Raw genomic sequence first — 10,720 nt, 5'->3', positions numbered from 1 at the left:
CAGTTAATTAGTCGATTTTTTTGCAATATGTATTAGTTATCAGGTCCAATTCAATAATTGCATATATCATTATATATTAGGCATTGGATATCATGTCCAACTATACAATTCACTGTAACCATATTCTCCTGCGTTCTGCTTATTGAGCCCAAATAAAAAAATAACTCTGTCTTACTTGCACATCCATTGTATCAAGCCAATATAACAATCAACTGTAACTTTACTTCCTGTGCTTTGGTTATCCATCCCAATAAACAGTTAATTGCATGTTTACACCCGTGCATTTGCTATTAGGCACAATTTAATAATTAATAGCAATTTCATTCCTTTCTACACTTATCTCCAATTAACCAGTTAATATTCCTCTGTTTTTGTGGTTATCAAGCTCAATTGTACAATAGTTCTCCATTTATTCCACTGGGTATTGCTTGCCACGCATAATTTAGCATTTAAGTGCAACAATTATTCCCCGTGTATTTTAGCAAATCGATTGCAATAATCGATTGTCGCTTTTTGTCCTGCATACCATTATAATCGCCAATTGTATAATAAACAAATTCCTTCATGCATTTGTTATCATGTCCAATTGATCAATTATCTGTGGCCTTACTCCCTTGTGGTTGGGTATCAAACACAACATAACAATTAACAGCAACTTTATAAGTTGTGTTTCAGATATGAAACCCAATTTGACAAATAAACTTATCGTTATCCCTCTATTGCATTGTTATCAAGCCCAATATAACAACTGGACTAACTTTACGTTTTGTGGATTAGTTATCAGGATAAATTTAAAAATTAAGTTTGAACTTATTATTCTGTGTCTTGTTATCATGTCCAATTAAACTATTAACGGTAAACATATTCCCGTGCGTATTGTTACCAAAACCAACTTAACATCTAACTATTCTTTATTATTTTGTATATTGGACATCATGCTCAATTAAGCAATTTAAGTGACTTGCTTTGCTGCGTATTATCCTTCGGACAAATTCAATAATTAACTGTATCTTAATAACAATATATACTCGTAACCACAAACATTTTTTCCATCAACTTAATAGTGAGCGATTTATTCATATGTAACTGAACAGTTAATTTACTATAACTTTCTGCCCTTAAATTATGTTTATCCTAATGTAACATAATAATTAAATGCAATTTTATGAAACATTGCATCATTTACCATATGAAATTCAAATAGCTCTATCCTTTTCCCACGTGTAACACTTGATGTGACCAATTTTATAATTAGCTGATACGTTATTAACCTGTATGTTATTTATCCTGTTCGATATAATCATTAACTGTGACTTTTCCAAAATTCATTCGTTATTGAGACCAATTTAAGAATTAACAAATTGTATTCACCTGGTCTGTTCAATAGAAGAATTAACTTTAACATTATTTTCATGCATATTGTTTATCATGTGCAATTTCGCAATGGTCTGAACGTTAACCCCTGTGTGTTGGTTATCAATGCCAACTTAACACTTTATTCCACTGTGTACCCCTGTGTACTGTGATTAAGCTCTGTATGACAATTTGCTCATACTTTATTCCTTTTGTTATTGGTTATCCTTATCAATTACAGAATTAACAGTAACTTATTCACATGTGCATTGGCTTTGAAGCCCAATTCAACAATTACCCATAAATTTGTATGCCGTGTGCTAGTTATTACGTAGAATATTACAATTAACAGCACCTTTATTCCCTTATCCGCGGTTATCATGTCAAAATAAACAATTAGTTGTTACCATATTCCCCTGTGAATTGTTATCAATATCAATTTGGCAATTAACTGTAATTTTATTTTTTTGGTTATTGGTTATCATATCCAATTAAGCAATTAACTGCGCCGATATTCTCCTGTGTATTGTTTGTCAACCTCGAATAAACAATTAACTGTAAATTTGTTGATACATGTTTTATCCCAAATCCAATACAAGAGTAAACTGCAACTTCATTCCCTGTGCATTAGTTATCAAGCACAATGAATAATTAATTGTAACTTTATACACAGTCCATTTGCTGTTAGCTACAATTTAATAATTACAGAAACTATATTCAGATGTGTATTGGTCATCACGTCCAATTTAACAATTAATTGTGACCTCATTCCGCTGTGCACGAGTTATCAATCTCAATGTCGCAATAACTGGAAATATAATTCCACTGTCCATTGGTTCATCTTGTCCAATTAAACAATTAACTTTAAGCTCATTCCCCTGTGTATCGGCCATCAAGACCAATTTAACAAATAAATATAACCATTTTCCCACATATACTCTATCAAGTTCAACATAACAATTCACTGTAGCTATATGCAATCGGGAATTACGTACCATTTCAAATTATGTCCAATTTTATAATTAATTGTAAAGCAATTGTAACTTCATTACGTTAATTACTGGAACAATAATTGTTAAAATAAAAACAAGAAATGCTGGAACCACTCAGCAGTTCTGGCAGCATCTGTGGCTAGAGAAGCAGAGTTAACGTTTCGGGTCAGTGACCCTTCTTCGGAACTGACAAATATTAAAAGAGTCACAGGTTATAAGCAAGTGAGGTGGGGGAGGGGCAAGAGATAACAAAGGAGAAGGTGCAGATTGGACAAGGCCACATAGCTGACCAAAAGGTCATGGAGCAAAGGCAAACAATATGTTAATAGTGTGTTGAAAGACAAAGCATTAGGAGAGAATAGGTGTTAACGGACTGAATATTGAACAGTAGCACGTGCAAACATGAAAAAAACACAGTGGGGAAGCAAACTGAACAAACTAAGATGAATTGAATAAATGCAAAAAAAAGTTGTAAAAAATGTAAAAAAGAAAAAAAGAAGAAAAACGAAAAAACAACTAAAAATGAAAGTAAATAATTGTTAAAATATTGCTATTTTAAACAAACAACGAACTTATTATTATAAATTATTACTTCACTTTGTGAGAACCCTTATTTGTTGTCTGGTAAAGTGGGAAAACTTAGAAAATAGGGCTAAGTGTAGACACGGTGTCAAAGTAGAGGGATCCTGCAAACTTACGTCAAGTTTTAGAAACAATACTTGGAGCAAAAAGGGTGATACTTGAAGATAGTCAGTGAGAATATGGCAACCCAGTCGCTGTTCCAGGAGGGGAAAGGGTGAGGGCAGCACTACGATAAAACTCTGGGGATAGGCTGTCCACTAATATTCATTATAAGACCACCGGCTCCCACAGCTATCTAGACTAAACTTCCTGACACCCTACCTCCTGGAATAACTCCATTCCAGTCTTCCCCTTTCTCTCTCTCTCTGATGCATCTGCAGCCTTCCACAGCAGTGCTTCTTGAATGTCTTTCAATTTGCTGCAGCCGAGGATCTCCACCCATGGTGGTTGACAGGACCATGTCCGACTCATTTCCACACTTCGTTCCTCAGTCCTTCCTCTCCCTCCTAGAACCATGATAGGGTTCCCCCGTTCTCACTTTCCACCCCAGCAGACTCCACATCCAAAGGTTTATCCTTCACTATTTCTTCTACCTGCAGCGTGATGCCACCACCAAACGCACTTCCCCTTCAATCCTCTGTCATGGTTCTGCAGAGACTGTTTCCATCCATGATGCCCTGGCCCATTGCTCTATCACCCAGACACTTCGTCCCCTTCCTGCGGCACTTTCCCATGTAATCGTAGGAGGTTTAATACTTGCCCTTTTACGTCCTCTCTCCTCACCAGCCAAGGCTGCAAACACCCCTCTATAAAAACACAGTGTGGACTGATGAAAAGTCACAGATCTGAAACATGTTACCTGTTTCTCTCTCCACAGATGCTGCCAGAACTGCTGAGTATTTCCATAACTTTCTTCTTTCAGCCCAAACACTCCTTTCAGGTGAAGCAGCGATTTATTTGTACTTGTTACAATTTATTATACTGTATTCGCTGCTGACAATGCGGTCACCTCTACAGTCATGAGATGGAAAGCAGATTGGGTGACCATTTTGAGGAATACCTCTGCTCAGTCTGCAAGCATGACCCCGAGCTTCCGGCTGCTTGCTCTTTTAATTCACCATACTGCTCTGATGCCCACGTTTCTCTCCCCGGCCTGCTGCAGTGTTCCAGTGAGCAAGCTCAAGGAATAGCACCTCATCTGCTGATGAGCGCTCTTCATCGAGTTTAATACTTTCAACTTGTTTATCATGTCTTTGCTTTCGAGCGGAGATGTTATTTTTTCTGCCATTAGCACTTTCTCTGGGAAAATGTGCTGCCTTTCACTACAACTATTAGCACTCCGTTTGACCTATGTTCCATGACATCACTTTTATTCAACTCGCCTACCCTCCGTCCTTTCAGAGAACTCCCCTTTTGATCTACTTTGCCCCTAAGCCCAAGATATTCACAATCTAGATCAATAATTTGGAAAGGGGACCAAATGTAGTATTTCCAATTTTGGTGATGACACAAAAATAGGTGCGAGTTGTGAAGAAGATGTAAAAAGACTTCAAGGAGATTCAGACAGACTAAGTGAGTGGGCAAGAGCATGGCAGATGGAATACAACGGGGAAAGTGTGAAGTTATTCACATTGGTAGCAAAAACAGAAATGCAGAGTGTTTATTGAATGGTGAGAGATTGGGATGTGTTGATGTCCAAAGGGACCTGGGTGCCCTTGATCGTAATTCACTGGAAGTCAACGTGCAGGTGCAGCAAACGAGTCGGAAGGCAAATGATATGTTGGCCAATATTGCAACGGAATTTGAGTAAAAAGATCAAAGAACAGTCCAGCACAGGAACAGGCCATTCAGCCCTCCAAGCCTGCGCCGATCTTGATACCTGCCGAAACTAACACGTTCTGCTCTTCTGGGGCCCATATCCCTCTATTCCCTTCCTATTCATATATTTGTCAAGATGTCTCTTAAACGTCGCTATCGGATCTGCTTCCACCACCTCCCCTGGCAGCAAGTTCCAGGCACTCATCACCCTCTGTGTAAAAAACTTGCCTCGCACATCCCCTCTAAAGTTTGCCCCTCGCACCTTAAACCTATGTCCCCTAGTAACTGACTCTTCCACCCTGGGAAAAAGCTGCTGACTATCCACTCTGTCCATGCCACTCATAACTTTGCAAACCTCTATCATGTCGCCACTCCACCTCTGTCGTTCCAGTCAAAACAATCCGAGATTTTCCAACCTCTCCTCATAGCTAATGCCTTCCAGGCCAGGCAACATCCTGGTAAACCTCCTCTGTACCCTCTCCAAAGGCTCCACGTCCTTCTAGTAGTGTGGCGACCAGAATTGCATGCAATATTCTAAGTGTGGCCTAACTAAGGTTCTGTACAGCTGCAACATGACTTGCCAATTTTTATACTCTATACCCCGACTGATGAAGGCAAGCAAGCCGTATGCCTTCTTGACGACCTTATCCACCGGCGTTGCCACTTTCAGTGACCTGTGGACCTATACGCCCAGATCTGTCTGTCTGTCAATACTTCTAAGGGTTCTGCCATTTACTGTATACTTCCCACCAGCATTAGAACTTCCAAAATGCATTACCTCACATTTGTCCGGATTAAACTCCATGCCATTTCTCCACCCAAGTCTCCAACCGATCTATATCCTGCTGTATCCTCTGACAATCCTCATCATTATCCGCAACTCCAACAACCTTTGTGTCATTCGCAAACTTACTAATCAGACCAGCTACATTTTCCTCCAAATCATTTATATATACTGCAAACAGCAAAGGTCCCAGCACTGATCCCTGCGAAACACCACTAGTCACATCCCTCCATTCAGAAAAACACCCATCCACTGATATCCTCTGTCTTCTGTGACTGCGCCAGTTCTGTATCCATCTTGCCAGCTCACCTCTGATCCCGTGTGACTTCACCTTTTGCATCAGTCTGCCATGCGGGACCTTGTCAAAGGCTTTACTAAAGTCCATATAGACAACATCCACCGCCCTTCCCTCATCAATCATCTTCATCACTTCCTCAAAAAGCTCAATCAAATTAGTAAGACACGATCTCCCCTTCACAAAACCATGCCTTCCCTCGGTATTAAGTTCGTTTGTTTCCAAATGGGAGTAAATCCTGTCCTGAAGAATCCTCTCGAATAGTTTCCCTACCACTGACGTAAGGCTCACCACCCTATAATTTCCTGGAATATCCTGACCACCCTTCTTAAACAAATGAGCAACATTGGCGATTCTCCAGTCCTCTGGGACCTCACCTGTCGCCAGTGATGATGCAAAGATTTCTGTCAAGGCCCCAGCAATTTCTTCCCTTGCCTCCCTCAGTATTCTAGGGAAGATCCCATCAGGCCCTGGGGACTTATCTGCCTTAATGCTTTGCAAGACACCCAACACCTCCTCCTTTTTGATAGTGAGATGACTGAGACTATCTGCACTCCCTTCCTTAGTCTCATCATCCACCAAGTCCTTCTCTTTTGTGAATACTGATGCAAAGTATTCATTTAGCACCTCACCCATTTCCTCTGGCTCCACACATAGATTCCCATCTCTGTCCTCGAGTGGGCCAACCCTTTCCCTGGTTACCCTCTTGCTCTTCATATATGTATAAAAAGCCTTGGGAGTTTCCTTAATCCTGTTTGCCAATGAATTTTAATGACCCCTTTTAGCCCTCCTAACTCCTTGCTTAAGTTCCTTCCTACTGTCTTTCTATTCCTCAAGTGCTTCATCTTTTCCTTGCCTTCCGGCCCTTACAAATGCTTCCTTTTTCTTTTCGACTGCGCTCATAATATCCCGTGTCATCCAAGCTTCCCGAAACTTGCCAAACTCGTCTTTCTTCCTCACAGGAACATGCTGGTCCTGGATTCTAATCAGCTGACGTTTGAAAGACTCCCACATGTCAGATGTTGATTTACCCTCAAACAGCCGCCCCCAATCTAAATTCTTCAGATCCTGCCTAATATTGTAAAAATTAGCCTTCCCACAATTTAGCACCTTCACCCGAGGACTACTCTTATCCTGATCCACAAGTACCTTCAAACTTATGGAATTGCGGTCACTGCTCCCGAAATGCTCCCCCATTGAAACTTCGACCACCTGGCCGCGCTCATTCCCCAATACCAGGTCCAGAATGGCCCCATCCCCAGTTGGACTATCTACATACTGTTTCAAGGAGCCCTCCTGGATGCTCCACACAAATGCTGCCCCATCCAAGCCCCTAGTACTAAGTGAGTCCCAGTCAATATAGGGGAAGTTAAAATCACCCACCACTACATCCCTGTTACCTTTACATCTTTCCAAAATCTGTCTGCATATCTGCTCATCTACCTCCCGCTGGCTGTTGGGAGGCCTGTAGTAAACCCCCAACATCGTGACTGCACCCTTCCTATTCCTGAGCTCCACCCATATTGCCTCGCTGCATGACGTCTCTGACGTGTCCTCCCGCAGTACAGCTGTGATATTCTCCTTAACCAGTAATGCAACTCCCCCACCCCTTTTACAGCTTCCTCTTTCCCGTCTGAAGCTTCTGAAGCCTGGAGTACAGGAGTAAACAAGTCTTGCTGAAATTGAGTAGACCCTTGGTGAGACAGCACCTGGAGTATTGTGCACAGTTTTGGTCTCCTCACACAAGGATGGATATACTTGCCATAGAGGGAGTGCAACGAAAGTTCACCAGACAGATTCCTGGGATGGCGGGATTGTCCAACGAGGAGAGGTTGAGGAGACTGCACCTGTATTCTCCAGAATTTAGAAGAATGTGAAATGATCTCATTGTAGTATGCAAAATAGTTATCGCGCTCGACAGGGTAGATACAGGAAGGATGCTTACCCTGGCTTAGGGTTCGCAAACCATGGGACAAAGTCTCAGAATAAGAGGTAGACCGTTCGGCACTGAGATGATGAGAAATGTCATCAATCAGCGGGTGGAGAATCTGTGGAATTCTCTACCCCAGAGGGCAGTGGATGTTGGGTCATTGAGTATGTTTAAAACTGGGATCCATCGATTTCCAGATATCAAAGGCACCAATGGATATAGTGATAATGCAGGAAAATGGCTTTGAGAACAAAGAACAAAGAACAAAGAAAATTACAGCACAGGAACAGGCCCTTCGGCCCTCCAAGCCTGCGCCGATCCAGATCCTCTATCTAAACATGTCGCCTATTTTCTAAGGGTCTGTATCTCTTTTCTTCCTGCCCATTCATGTATCTGTCTAGATACATCTTAAAAGACGCCATCGTGCCCGCATCTACCACCTCCACTGGCAACGCGTTCCAGACACCCACACCCTCTGCGTAAAGAACTTTCCACGCATATCCCCCCTAAACTTTTCCCCTTTCACTTTGACCTCGTGTCCTCTAGTAATTGAATCCCCCACTCTGGGAAAAAGCCTCTTGCTATCCACCCTGTCTATATCTCTCATGATTTTGTACACCTCAATCAGGTCCCCCCTCAACCTCCGTCTTTCTAATGAAAATAATCCTTATCTACTCAACCTCTCTTCATAGCTAGCGCCCTCCATACCAGGCAACATCCTGGTGAATCTCCTCTGCACCCTCTCCAAAGCATCCACATCGTTTTGGTAATGTGGCGACCAGAACTGCATGCAGTATTCCAAATGTGGCCGAACCAAAGTCCTGTACAACTGTAACATGACCTGCCAACTGTTGTACTCAATACCCCGTCCGATGAAGGAAAGCATGCCGTATGCCTTCTTGACCACTCTATTTACCTGCGTTGCCACCTTCAGGGAACAGTGGACCTGAACACCCAAATCTCTCTGGACATCAATGTTCACCAGGACTTTTCCATTTACTGTATAGTTCACTCTTGAATTGGATCTTCCAAAATGCATCACCTCGCATTTGCCCTTAGTGAACTCCATCTGCCATTTCTCTGCCCAACTCTCCAATCTATCTATATTCTGCTGTATTCTCTGACAGTCCCCTTCACTATCTGCTACTCCACCAATCTTAGTGTCGTCTGCAAACTTGCTAATCAGTCCACCTATACTTTCCTCCAAATCATTTATGTATATCACAAACTCAAAGAAGCCAAGTAAATCTTGATAAAAAGTCATATACATTTAGAGATCTTTTAAAAGCACTTCAATCTTGTTAATAAAAAGTAAGAGGTAAATTTAAGAACTCTGATCAGGCTATGCTAAAAAGTTACATACAATTAAGAAATAAAATACAACATTTAAAATGTCTGAACTCCCTCTGAAAGTTGACAACTGCTGCTGCCGGTGTCTTCCTGGAATAGTGGAGCTGTTGTGTCAACAGAAAAGTCCTTCCCGAGCAACCCTGAGCCTGTTGGTACCGGCTTTAATCCAACCCAGGTAAAAATCAGGGTACATTGTGGGCAATGAGCCCAAATTGCTGAACTACAGGTCCCTGTCACTTTAAAGAGTGGGCTGGTGCGATTATGATCAGAGGCTCCTTCTAAGCACATTTCTCACCACCACAACTTCCAGATGCTGGTGTTAGTGTGTGCATGTACCAGCAGTTGCAGTGCTGTTCAGACCCTCAATAGCAGTGAAAGTCTCAGAGTTCACCGCTATTGGGGCTGTAAAATCCAGGCCAATATCTCACAGCCCTGTTAGATTTGCTCTCCCTCTGTACAAAATCAAACTCCACACATTGTCTTTCACTCACTCCTGTTTCCAGCAAATCAAATGTTCACCCGGCCCCGAGAGAGTCAAAAACTGGGGAAAAGGACACAGGGAGATAGAGAATAAGCTAAAGCTGACAATGTAAATATTTCCCATCATTGATACCTCTCTATTCCAATCCAACCTTCAGAGTTGGGTAAATAATTTCAGTGTAAATTGTGCAGTTCAAGAGTCAAAACCAAAGGGCGATGCAGAATAAAGGAGAACTGCCAAAACCCCAGATTGAACCAGGGATCTTCAGTCCAACACACTCCCAACTGAGCTATTTCAGTCTCACAGGCTTGGGATGATAAGTGGCAAGTAATATTCGCACCACACAAGTGCCAGGCAATGACCATCTCCAACAAGAGAGAATCTAACTATCTCCCCTTGACATTCAATAGCCTTACAATCACTGAATCCCCCACCATCAACATCATGGGGGTTACCATGGGTAGCCATACAAATAACGTGAGGAGAAGAGCAGGTCAGAGGCTTGTAATCCTGAGGTGAGTAATTACAGTGCAGCTGTTGGCTCCACCCCAGGGGCTGAATTTGTTCTGTAAACCATGAAGCAGCTTCCTCTCAAATCCCAGGTTTATCAATAAATCCTCTTACAAAAGCCCCAAAGTGTGATATATTCCTCTCACTCATCCATGACTCCTGACTCCCCAAAGCCTGTCCACCATCTGCAATTCACAAGTGAAGAGTGTGATGGAATACTCTCCACTTGCCTGGATGGGTGCAATTCCAACTCAAGAACCTCAACACCGTCCAGGACAAAGCAGCCCACTTGATTGGCACCCCATCTACAAACATTCACTCCCTCCACCATCGGCACACAGTGGCAGCAGTGTGTACCGTCTACAAGATGCACTGCAGCAATGCACCAAGACTCCTTAGACAGCACCTTCCAAACCCAGCGACCTTTACCACCGAGAAGGGCAAGGGCAGCAAATGCAGGGGATACCACCACCTGCAAGTTCCCCTCCAAGCCACACACCATCCTGACTTGGAACTATATCGCCGTTCCTTCACTGTCGCTGGGTCAAAATTCTGGAACTCCCTTTCTCACAGCACTGTGGGTGTACCTACCCCACATGGACTGCAGCGGTTCAAGAAGGCAGTT

Source organism: Heterodontus francisci, unplaced genomic scaffold (genome assembly GCF_036365525.1).
Source record: "Heterodontus francisci isolate sHetFra1 unplaced genomic scaffold, sHetFra1.hap1 HAP1_SCAFFOLD_330, whole genome shotgun sequence".
Lineage (NCBI taxonomy): Eukaryota > Metazoa > Chordata > Chondrichthyes > Heterodontiformes > Heterodontidae > Heterodontus > Heterodontus francisci.
Note: the sequence above shows the minus strand (reverse complement) of the source record.